Here is a 13,736-nt window from a genome sequence, read left to right as displayed (position 1 = left end):
CTTAATCACCATGTAACAAAATATCACACCCTCTGATCCAGTCCATTAGTCCTTGCATGGCCACCAGCATTCATTTTGTTTGGGCCTCTGTGCACTTGAAATGCCAGGGCCTATTAGAAATTTTTTGGCCTGGCACGCACAGAAGCCCTTATCCGATTCTCCATTCACCTACCCCCTTGTGTCCCCCACTCCCTGGCCGCTTGCACTGGGGTAAATACAAGCGAGTGAGAGTGGGGGGATTTCTAAAACTACAATGGAAGCAGACCCCCAGTATAGCCCCTGTCTGCTTCCTTTGTAGTTATGCCACTGGTTCCAAGGGTGTAACAGTAGGGACAGCAGACCCAGTGGCTGCAGAATGAGTGCGTGGTATTGGATGCAGTATAGCCATGTAAAACAGATCATCTTAACATGAGGTCTCGGCAATGGAAGCGGAGCAGAAATACAATTTGTTGTGTGCCAATAAACACCTAGTTATGCCCCTCTCTGTGTGCAGTGCAGACTTACATTTCAGCATTTGGGGCTGATTTGATAGCCCTTTGTGGATGACATTATTTTGAAGAGTGAGTATTAAACAGGAATAGTGTGCATGGAGCCTGAGCGAAAGCGTTACACAAGCTAACCTCAGACACCCAGCATATGAAACATTAGGCTGACATTTAAATCTTTCGTGTGCTGGCATGGACTTTCCAGATGTTGGCATGTCAGTGAGCGGCCTGCTCCATTTCCACTGCACAAGAAAGGAAGAAAAAAATACACACAGCGGATAATATTTCATGCTACCCCAACCTGCTGATTCAGCTCTCTGCTGGGAGAGGGGCAGGATTCCCATTAACTCATAGAGTGCAGTTTAGGTCCCCAAGTAAGGACGTGAATATATGCATTGTATGGTGGCTGTGCTGCCCAGTGAGTTATTGGCAGAGGTGCCACCTATTTATCAGTACCTACCTTGTTCTCTCTAGTTCACACATTCTTTCTTAGGCTGTTATATCATGTTCAGGAGAGAGGTATTTAAATGCTAGGAATGGTCTCAGACTTGTGGGTTCCAAGATCAGGATCATCCAGAAGGATGCTGAGCAATGGCTGAGCCCTCTAACATCAGTAACATACATAGTAATTCAGAATTAAAAGAGGCACACATCCATTTCAATGTCCTTTTCAACATTTCAAACCAAAACCTTTGTTGTCCTTAGTTGATGCTCTTTAATTCAATAATATCCTGTTTGAGAACTTGAGACTAAAACTGCACAGCATATTCTAGATGGGGCCTATGAGCATTCTGGAAAGGGAAAGGATGACCCCCTCCTCCCAAGAATCAATGTCCTTTTTAATAAAGCTCAATACTTGTTTGCCCAAAAACATGTCAAGCAGGAGATGCCCCCCTCCACCATACCTGGCCTAAAAAAAAGTGGGGTGGGTGATGCCAGGAACTTGCCTCGAGTGACCATTTATGTTGGCCCCACTCTGGCAAAGGACCCTCATGATGTGTTTATTGGAAAACCTGTTACTGTAAATCGGCTAAACACCTCTATCCGTATGGGGGAGTGAAAGTCCCTCCAATGCTTATAATATATGTACATTATGCAGTAAAAACCCATTGTGCTACCATCTCAGTACATTCATGTAGATGCCAGTTGGCACAATAGAGCAGCCACAGATTGGCACAGATTTTCCATCACATGAGCACATGCTCATAAACCAATACTGCTTTATTGGCAAACTTCTTACCCAGAACAAAGTCCTAACTCAGAACTCATAAAGCAATCTGAGTGGTTTTGCATGAAGAACATTTTCCTAATTTCCTTAAAGCAACACTGCACAACAAAACCTCTAAGGGCAGTGGTCCAAGTAATACAAGAGAATCCTGCCAGCTCTCTTTACCCATAACTCTTTGTGTTATGCTTGATATCAGAAAATAGCTCAGTGATATCAGATAACAATGTGATGGCTGAAAACACACTTGTAGGGAACATTCTCAATTTGCATCTATGAATAATGAATGTGCATTGTCCACAAACTGTCTTGCCAGGAGCAGTGGGTCCTATTATTGCTTTCAGGCAGAGTGTGGATTAATAAAAAGACAATTCTACAGAGTAATAACATTTATTAGAGTTGGCAAATAAAGCAATACGCTGGCAAATTGCTGTAGGAGAACACTGCATGCAGAGGCAACCAAGCCGGCTTGGAGCCCTAGGCAATTCAGGGCCGGCCACCTATCCCCGCACCTTCCACCCTGTGTGCGTGAAGAAGCACACATGTGCCGTGATGTTGCAGGGGTGCTTAGCACTGACAAGTGGCAGCGGGCACGAGGAGGCAGAGGAGGTACCTACATCTTGTTGCGCCTAGACAGGTGACTGTTCTGCCTACCCCTAGTTCTGGCCCTGATTGCCTGGCACAATGGGCCAATGGGCTACAGGTTCCCCAGCTTTGGACATCTAAACAGCACTTTAACTGCCTTGGGGTAACAGCACTTTAACAGCATGGGGTAGCAGGAAAGCACTAGTTTCATTGGGTACCTTGTGTCTTAACCCCTTCTCCTTTAGATTGCAAGCTCTTTTGCACATCTCTGATTGATTTGTATGTAAAGCTGCATGTTCAATGTATACACCAAGAGAGGCAGGGGAAGGCACAAAGGTGCAGCAAGAGGAGGGGGGGCCAGTGTTTGCCAAATGAGAACTAAGAGGCTTAAAAGAGAACTAAGGGGCAAAATAAATGACCCCTCCTATCTCTGGTCTCACACAGTCAAGTTAATAGATCCCAAAAAGTTAAGAGAGCAGAGCAGTATTTATTTCCAGTCCGTAACAGTTTTGTGACCCGCACATGACACCTGCTCACTTTCCTGAAATCTCCTTTGTACACAGTCAGCTTCTGCTTAGTGATTGGGGGGTTATGGGAAAACTGCTGCCCCATAAAGTAACATCTGTACCGACTTACAGACCATCTCACACACACAGACTCCTGTCCTCCCCACGTGCAATAAAGCGCCAGAAAATTACATGGTGACAGAAATAGCAGCTGCTTTGTGGAAGAGACAAAATGATAGTTCTCCAGCTCTATATTAGTATATCTGCCCATAAAACAGTAATTGGACAAACACAGAGTAGTGTTTGGGGTTTGTCAGCACTTTTTCCTCTTTTCGTTGCCATTCCCATCCATCCGTCAGGCAGTATAAATGATATGGTATCTCTCTTGCTGTCCTGACCCTCTATTCCAAAGGGGTATAAATCCCAGGGGGCACTTTACCATAGGTGGCAAATATCTGTCCTGATAACACTGTCAAATCTTTGGTTTTCGAACAGGCAGTCTGTAAAAAAATGTGGAAGTCTACTTCTCTTGGCAGAGCATTTGACCTCATTGAAGTTTGAAAGCTGTATAGTTTTATATTTTGTATTAAGCAGGAACATCTTGCCCTAAATGGCTTTCAGAATGGGCTTCCGCATTTGTGCAATATATGAAATTTTATATATACTTCTATATAATTCTATTCCATGTGTTGAGCAAGAACTGTTATATACGTATAGGATTCCTTATCCGGAAACTCATTACCTAGAATTTTTTAAGGTCACTTAGTGACACCAAGGCAAATCTTACACGGAAAGATTTAAGCTGCCAATTTCAGTCCTTAAAACTGATTCAGCATCTTATCTGCCCATGTATGAAGTCCCCCAACGACCCTACCCGACTAATATCTGGACAAAAATTGGTCAGGTGTCAATCTGGCAAGTTTGATTTTTCCACCGGATTAGGGACCTCAATTGTCATTGATGCAGTTCTCACTCAACGGCTCCTATTGCCATTGATGTAATCTGATATCACGGATAATAGGGAAAAGATCTGCTCATTTTGTGACCTCACATGATCAGACTTAAGCTGTGTATGGCCAGCTAAAGTGTGATCATGTGTATTGCAAACCCTTAGGTTGTAATCCACATTGTGTTTGGTGGATCTTACGGGGCGTTAAGTATGCCCAGCCGTGATTTACCAAGTGTTGCAGCTAACACTAACATATATCTTTCTCCGCTGGTAGCAATTAGCCTTCCTTTTTTCAGAAATCTGCCATAAATTGCAAACAGTGTTCCGCACTCTAAACCTAGTGCCGGATTCATAATCTTGGCGCCCCGAGGCACCCCCCCTGCATGCGCGATCGGCACCCCCCCCTGCATGCGCGTTCGGCACCCCGACCCCCCCGCGCTTGCGCAATCGGCACCCGACCCCCCCGCGCATGCTTTTGTTTACTTTGTGTTTATCAGCACCCAGGCAGGCAATTTATTTCATTTTTAAATGCTTCTCATATATATATGTATATACACACGCGTAGCTCAGAATGAAGTCTAGTAGATTTACACTAGTCCTGTAGCCAAAGCAGTAGTACAATAAGGAAAGGAAGGTTTTGTCTGGCCTGGGTTACTGGGTTACTGTTGCTACATACACCTCTAAATGCAATGTCTGTGCAACTATTAGCAACTCACTGCAATATGGAACCCAATAATTATTATATATAATATAATATATTCTAATATGTTTTGGCAATAAGTATGTCACATGGGCTTGCTCTTCTGAAAACCATCTGTGTGCTGTACTGTTGGTGGCTATTCCCAGGGTTCTGACATTGAAACCTTGTGGTGACTGAAGGTAAATACCCAGCTGGATTATTCCGTCCTCTCTAAGCATCAGCTCAGTACTTGGAGTTGGTGCCAATTTACATACTTGTGAACCTATCATGCTTCTTATGGTTTAGAAATAAAATGTACCTGGGACATTTAAGGAGTCATTTATCCACGTTCAGGATTTTTTTTCATGCTCTAAAAAAACTTGAATTCTAATTATGGTTCAAAAACTTGAATGTCTGGTATTTAATAAGTGCAAAAAAACTGAAAACTCGAATGTAAAACTTCGTTATCTCAAAGCTTGAGAGTTTCTATAGAAGTCAATAGGAGTTGTCCTAGGCAAAGTCAAGCCATATTTTCAATTTGAGTTTTTTTAATTTTTCGAGTTTGTAAACTTGTTTTTGAGTGTTTTTATTTGAATGAGTTTTCCCTAGTAATAAATAAGTGAGCATTTGATATGTGAGTTTATTTGATTTAGAAAAACAAACTTGAATTGACAAAATTGATAAATAATCCTGTTATTGTCACCCCCTGCCTCTTCTTCCGAGCTGTTTTCATTCATGCCACTTATTGGGCCTCTCTGTAGCACACATCACCTTAGTTCTTCCATAGAGGATTGGACTGAGCTCATCTTTATCATTTCCATCAGTCCTTCTACTTACCAAAAGCAAAATTCTTTGCAAACTGCTGAGCATTAATCCCTAATAATGACTCGCATTCAGGGCTAGAACAAGGGGAGGCAGAAGAGGCATCTGCCTACGGCACAATGGTGGGGGGGTGCCAGGCAGGTAGCTCTTTTGTCACCAACCACCACTTTCCCCGACTGTGCAGCAGTCCATGTAACCCCCTGTCTGCGTATGTGCCGGTGCGCACAGAGAGGGGGGCGTTGTTGGCAGTGGGTGGGCCCAGCCGACCAGGTTGCCTAGGGTGTCTGGCTGGCTTGGCCTGGCGCTGCTCACAAGACCAACACGGCAGCCCCCTTTGCTCAATGACAGGGTGAGTTGCCATCCCCAGGTTCCCCCCCTGGAAAGAACTGCAGACAGAAACTCTATGCGTTTTGTGGGCAGAGAAAGAGTACAGTAATGCCAACAGTATGGAAGTGGAAAATGGTTTATGACAGATAATATCTTGGCCAATCCACTTCAACAGGCTCTGACAGACAGTATCCAAAGGGTTAATCCATTTTCTAGTTTAAGAAAAGTTCTTTTGAGCAGGGCACTTTTCTTGTATTAATTATTGTTTTTTTTGTGTGTAATCTGTATTTTCAATGTACATATCGTATATACTCGAGTATAAGCTGATCCGAATATAAGCCGAGGTTCCTAATTTTACCCAAGAAAACTTGAAAAACGTATTGACTCGAGTATAAGCCTAGGGTGGGAAATGCAGCAGCTACTGCTAAGTTTTAATAATCAAAATAAATACCAATAAAATGACATTAATTGAGGCATCAGTGGGGTATAGGTTTTTCAATATTTATTTCAAAGAAAAACAGTAAACGAGCTCTGTAAGCGGAGAAGAGGGTCAACAAAAACAATATGAGTACTACCCCACGCTCATTGCCCGGTCCCGGAGGGATGTAAGGGGGAATAATTATTGCTAGTTGGAGCGGGCCAGGGCACTGGAGGGTCTGGTTGTAGGGGGCCTAATTTGCACACAAAGGACAGAGGGTGCTAGTCTGGAGGGACCCATGGCACCCGACTCGAGTATAAGCCGAGGGTGACTTTTTCAGCACATTTTGGGTGCTGAAAAACTAGGCTTATACTCGAGTATATACAGTACCTATTATATATGTTATACTTTATAAATATCTGTTATTAATAATCAGAATGGTAAATGCACAAAAATGCATTCCAAAAAAACATTCCCTGTGCCTTAACATGATCTACATTTATAACTGCCTCTATCAGCCAGGTCTTTACCAGGCACAGGGGGGCCTACAGTCAAGGTATAAAACAAATAAGAGCCCAAACCAAAGTGCAAATACTGATGATAGTTATGGCAATAATGACCATATGGTTTGCACTCCTATCCCTGCAGTGTTTGATTGAGTATTTTTGCCGTAGGCTCAGTGTGAGAGGAGTGCGTGTGGTCTGGCCTCTGTTGCAGAACGACCTAAGCGCATACAATAGATATGGCCAAGTTCAAGCTGAGAGAAGAGAGAGTTGCCAGACACTATTTATTCCCAAAATAGCTCACACAACCTGTCACTTTATCTCAGTGAAACAATAGCAGATAATCTGTGTTTTCACACGACACACTGTATATTTAAATGCAGCATTTGGACCGGTTCTCGGTGAACTGCAGGCAACAGAAGTCCTGCTGCGCGACGTTCCCAGTCTCATGTTCTCCCCGAGGCACAGAGAGATAAAGTGAAAGGAGTAACAGGCTTCCCCGCTTCAGCTTTGTTATTCTTTCTCCAATTACCAACTGCTAACGCAATCCCTTACATAAATGACTATCTTTAGAAATGAACTTTGGGCTTGCCTAGTAAGATTCTATAAATACACGCCAGCACGGTTACCCCTAGCAACCAATCAGATATTTGCTTTCATTATACTAATAGTTAATCAAAGTCAGTTGTTGTTGGATATTTTCTCGTTCAGAGTATAGGAACAGGATCCGTTATCCAGAAGACCGCTATCCAGAAAGCTATGAATTACAAGAAGGCCATCTCTTATATTATTTAATCAAATAATTTTAATTTTCATAAATGATTTTCTTTTCCCTTTGCAATAATTAAACAGTACCTTGTCCTTGATCCCATCTAGATTTTTCAGTAGGCTGAATGTATGGCGATCTAAATTATGGAAAGACCCTTTTTCTGGAAACCCCCATGTCCCAAGCATTCTGGATAACAAGTCCCTTGCCTTTACAACCTTTGCTCAGGTCCCTTAAGTTCATGAAAAGGTTACAGACTGGATAATAGCGATGTATCAACCATAGTTCGGCTTTCCTTAGTAGAGTGAAGTAGCCTGGCAAGGAAACTTTGGGAGACTTGGAAAAGCTGAAGTGACACAAGTGGCCTTTCCAGGAATCCAGGCCTGGGTTGGAAGGCATTTGGGCGAGATTAGTTGCCTGCGATAGATAATATATACTTGAAGTATTGCATTTTGTTACAAAACAAAACATAAAAGAAAAACTGCCAGGAACCCATCAAATTTCCCCTGGTTTGAGTTTCAACAAATCTGCCTCTTAAGTTTTTACATTTTGCAGTTCTATTTAAAATTTAACATGAAATGAGATTTTGTCTAAAGCTGATGCTACAGGTAAGATTAGAAGTACATTCTCCAACAGAATGCAATGGCTTCTATGCTGCCATGAAATATGATGGAAGCTTCTAATTATCCTACTAATATTACTAATCATCTTTATATTGTGAAGGTTATACTGTATTGGTATATATACAGTACTAAGGTTACCCTACATTGAAAGTGACATCCAGGAGCGGTATGAAGGTGCAAAGTGCAAAGAGCAACCCACAAAATTGTTCAAGGCCATGCCTACTTGTGGACAACTTCCCCTTTAACCATATACAACTGATCCAATTACATGTTTTTTTCCCCTTTATGATTAAAGCCCCCCAGAGCACTTAGCAAACCATATTTAATGCCCTTGAACACACAGCCAGTGTAAATGCCGGGTAACTTCAATTTAAAAGGAGCGGGTATATAAGAATTCAATTGCAAGTTACTGACAGCGGGTGACAGGCCAGTTACGGTGCATGACTGGGTGAAAGAGGGTTAATTAGTGTAATATGTGGGGGAGTTGCCATGTCTGGCCAGTACATATATATCACAAACTTGTGGCCTTTGGCCGGTACAGAACCCCAAAATATAATGTACCGGTATGGGACCCATTATCCGGAAACCCAGTATCCAAAAAGCTCAGAATTACAGAAAGGCCATCTCCCATAGACTCCATTATATATAAATAATTTAAAATGTTTATAACAATTTCCTTTATCTCTGTAATAATAAATTGATCCTAATTAAGATATAATTAATCCTTATTAGAGGAAAATCAACCCCATTGGGTTTATTTATGTCTAAATTATTTTTTAGTAGATCTAAGGTATGGTAATTATGGAAAGATCTCTTATCTAGAAAACCCCAGGTTCCAAGCATTCTGGATAATAGATCCCATACCTGTACAGCATTTCTAGCCTAACTCTTAATGCAGGTGAGGAAAGCAGAGTGAGTGCACATATATGAGATACCTGTGCTACAAGAAGGGATCTTTCTTGATCTTGAGAAATAGGAGTGTAAAGGTGTGTGGCTGGGCAGTATTTCCTTGCCAAAGCAGTGATTTGCTTGGTTAGTAATATGGCTAATACATACCTCCCACCTGTCCTGATTTCGTGGGACAGTCCCTCTTTTGACAGCTCAACCCGCAGTCCCGGATTCTTACTGAAAAGTCCATCATTTCCCTTTGATCTCCTGCACTGAAGCTAAAAATAAAAACAGATTTAATTAAAAGTAGCTTTTGGCAGAGAGCCCAGAAATCTTACTGAGCGTCACCTGCACTTAGATACATTTTTTCTCACTTTTAATTAAATAAGTAGCTTTTGGCAGAGAGCCCAGAAAGGTAAAAAGCCCCCCTGCACTGAGATACAATTGTAACTATTAAGCTAAACAGGTCTCTTAGGGGGACTGAGACTTGCAGCTTAAAGGGCAATTTCACCTTTTTCTGCAAAACTGTAATAACACATAAAACAGGACCTCAAAACCCCCAGAAATGTGTTCAAACTTGAAATTTGCCGCGCTGCCTGCAGCGTTTATTTTTGACCCTCTTTCCATTTTCAAAATGTTGGGAGGTATGGCTAATGCCAAGGTAGCACAAATGGTTACACTTTAGGTGTCTCCTGCAGATTTTGGGTTAGTGTATCGCAGGGACACACTACAAGGATAGATTGGGCCTAGTAACTTGTGCCATACACCATGCAATGCCAGCACATCTATCAACGTATCTCCTAACAATCCTGTTAAATCTATACTTCAGGTTTCACCAGTCATAATTTCCCTTTGAAAGCAACAGAGCCAAGAGAGTGCGGCCTCTTATCCCCTGTAATCTAAGACATCTAATACGAGAAAAGTGAAGGAAAGATTTATAGGTGAGACTGGCAGCCAAGGGCCAAACCTCAGAAATGGGAGAGTCTCATTGCAGTGATGTATGGAGCTGTCACAGCCTCCCAGAGACTTTCCCTCGCTGCTCACATCAGCTGCAGCCACCTTCTTGCTCAGTTCCATGCACCAGTGCTCCAAAAACTACAGAAGCAAATCAATAAAGATATATGGCACATGGGCTGAATCTCATGTCGTGCGTAACACTCCGAGAGCTGATCATAATGTTTTCTTTTAGCTTGTTGAGCACCCGAGCACTGTGCAACAGGATCCTTGATTACTCGCTTTCTCTACAACCCGATGGGTGACTGCCAAGCTAAACAGTTGGTGTTTTCAGTTTGCAGAGTGTTAAATCCAAGCATGTTTATGGCAATCCTCAGCAAATACAAGTCTTTAAACAAACAGCCAAAACTGCTGCTGCCCCTTTAAATATAACATGGATTGCATCTACAGAAGCCAGAGTCACTCTAAAACACCAGACTTAGACTGCTAGTTCTATGGGCCAGTAATGAACTGTCAATCAATGCAAGGCTGTAGTTCATAGTCAAAAGCTGCAGGTTTGGGCAGGTCGGAGGTGACATTCTACCTGCTGCAGAGGGTCAGAGGCCTAACTCTTTCATGGCCCCTCCCACATGCGATGTCACCTTCCGCATTGATGTAATCACTATGAGCTCACTCCTCTCTGTTTGATGTCATCCTTTTAAAACTTTGCACCGAGAAGCAATTGAAGCAGGTTGGGAAATTCCTGCCCTGTGCATGACTTCCATGTCCACCCATTTCAATTACAGGGTAATATCATCAAGCCACAATTGCACTGTAATCTCCCTCACAGATACATCCTCTTGCATCTGTAATTAGCTTCTGCTTTGTATAGCTCTTCCCCTGTGAGCATCAGATGAGCAGATTCGCTTTACTACAGGTTCTTTTGTATTTTTACTGCTCTGCCCCTACTCCATCATTTCTCTTACATGGGGTTCTTTTCTCTTTTTTTCATTTTTATTCCATCTCACCTGCTTGTGTGTTGGATCTTGGATCTGTGTCTTTCCATGGCGCTGCTTAAGGGTAATTTCCCAACAAGAGATTACTCGCTGGAGGAAAGGCTTACGCAAAGGTGCCTGTAGAAGGAAACTTCACATGACTTTGGAAAACTGTAGCGATGTATAGGCCATTCCACTGGTGATTCCCTTTATTGCTGGTGGAAAGGCTTATTGGAGATTAGTGGCTTGCGATAGCAGAGATTTATCGCTTGTGACTAATTTCCCCCTGGGACATTACCCGAAAGCTCTCTTTGTGCTTGTGTTGCAACTGTAGGGAAGGTCCCTTCTCTGTTAGGGAACCTATCTCTGGTAGTTACTCCACTGGCATTGTTCCCAAGAAACCTGTAAGAAATCTGTATTAACCTATACAATCCCAAAGTTACTGCAGCAAATCATGCTGCTCCCAGCTATTGGGAGGGGGAGCAGATATAAAAGATACAGAGCAGAAAAGCAGTTTTATTTAGAAGCATTAAAATGCTTTCCGTTATTGGCTTATTTACTATGGGGGGTTAAACACTAACATTTAAAACAATATGCAAACTGCTCAGACTTACTCACTGCACTTCACATCAGCTATGGTTTTCTAAACATGGCACCCAGAGCCCGCCAGCTGGTAGATATACTGTATGTGCCACACACAATAAACTAGTTAATCTCTCCATAATCTGAGCCACACCCTTCCCATGCCCCACACCCTTCCCATGCCCAATACCCTTCCCATGTCCAATACCCTTCTCATGCCCCATACCCTTCCTATGCCCCGTACCCTTCCCATGTCCAATACCCTTCTCATGTCCCATACCCTTCCTATGCCCAGTACCCTTCTCATGCCCCATACCCTTCCCATGTCCCCCGTACTTGTACAGGGGAGGTTATAAAAAAGCACTATATTTAGTTATATGGGCAAATACGGTAAAAACCTTTCAGTGTAATATTCACGATTACAATTTGTTTTCTTCTGCTACTTTTTTTCTTTTTGTTATCTCTTGGGAGATCACTTTAATACTAAAGGGTAAAAAAGATTCACCCAGGAAGTGAACAAAAATAATCAGTCATTAAATGTACAGTTCACCTTTAGATTAACTTTAAATATAACGTAGAGGGTGCTAATATTCAGCTTTTTGTTCAGCAGCTTTCAAGTTTGCTATTTTAGCAGCTATCTAGCTGTTAGGGTCCAATTTAACCTAGCAACCAGGCAGTTGTTTGAAGTAAGACAGGAACATTAGACAAGGGCAAGTGAACCTGAAATTGAACCACCCCATAAAAAACATAAAAAATATTCCAAATATTGCAAATTAATATTAATAATATTTAAAAAAAGAATACTTATGCCCACCAGCATAATATTTTAGAGGCCTTTACCAAACATAAGGGAGACATATGTGGATTTATTTACCTTTAAATAGCACAGACAAAGTCCCATATAGACTATACAGTGTAGTTTGGTCTCCAGTACTCAAAATGTATATATGTAATGAAAAGATTTGGGCCTTAAATTAAGTTTGCAGTGGGGCATAGTAACAGACTCTAGGTACAGCCTCTCACATACCACAATGTTACCTAGAATGTAAATCCAAATAGTGACAATGAAAGGCATGTGGAACCTCAATATTGTTCTAATCTTAAAGTAAAGTTAATTTATGCTTTGGACTGGTGAAGAAACACTGGGATGTACAATCTGCTGCGGCTGTTTAACTACTGCTGCTAGTATCCCTCCAGTGGCATGCTGGGAGTTACAGTCCAACAACAGCCAAATGACTGTAGGGCGGACATCCTTGATATATATAAATGATTATATAATATATTATTTGTATGTTTATGTGCTTCCCCCAGAGGACTCCTGGCACGGGCCCAGGGCAAATGCCCTCCCTGGATGACCAGACACTGGTTTGTTGTGGATTTAGAGCCAAGAGTGTGGATAAATGATCTCGCAGAGAAGTGTCACAATTGCCTTCTGACATGTCATGCGAGATGTGCAGCTGGGAATGTAGTGGGAATGCTGCCCAGTACAGCTGATCTTGTACATTCTAGGCACTGGTGCGCGTTTCGCTGCTACGAGGGCTCCGCACTACATTTGAAGTAGAGGTGCACAATGCTAAGGTCAAATTCAAACCATCTGTTGACTAAAATGGACATTCCCTTTCCAGCCCATTTCTATGTTTCCCTCTGTGTCATTTAAGGACAAGGTACTTTCCATGATTACACAACTGTGTACTTAGCAAACCAACTACCTCTTTAGCTACTTGTTTGGCTTTACCGAGATTATTCATATGATAATTTGCAAACAGAACAGACAGTTCACTCAGGTGCCTGAGAGACAAATCGCTTTTACCTGCAACAAAGAGGCCGAGACATTACTCATATGTTCTGAATAATTTAGTATCCTGCAACCCAACTCGTGTTCTGCTTCTGCAGCCTTAGCTGTACTATAAATAACACATTGCTAGCTAAGGATGCTGGGAACTGTAGTTTAGCCAGAGACTTGATCCATGATAGTCCTATTTGAACATTTAACCATAATTAACCACATTAACCACCATTTAGTGCAGTAAACTATATTTTGTAATATTTCTGTTCTGTAATACTTCCCAGAAAGAGATCACTTCCAGTAAATCATCACCAACTAAAGCCACAATCCACAAGGGCTGATGGGAGAAAATTCCCAGCAGACACAGTGGTCCCAGAGTGACAAGTCAATATATTTCTATCCAGAAATACAGGTATGGGACCCATTATCCAGAATGCTCAAGACCTGGGGTTTTCCGGATAAGGGATCTTTCCTTAATTCAGATCTCCTACCTAAAGTCTGTTTATGCTGAACTGGTTGGATTACTTGTGTCTGGGCTCTAATTGTTAAATGCTGGCTATAAACAAACTTAGGGATTGTCTCTGTTAATTAACTGTTTTTGCCTCAAATAGCCACAATTATTGCCCCCATTGACACAGACTACACCCCTAGCCTTTACACCCCC

The sequence above is a fragment of the Xenopus tropicalis genome, chromosome 5 (assembly GCF_000004195.4).
Source record: "Xenopus tropicalis strain Nigerian chromosome 5, UCB_Xtro_10.0, whole genome shotgun sequence".
Lineage (NCBI taxonomy): Eukaryota > Metazoa > Chordata > Amphibia > Anura > Pipidae > Xenopus > Xenopus tropicalis.
The sequence above is the reverse complement of the archived record's forward strand: the minus strand, read 5'-3'. Positions refer to the sequence as shown.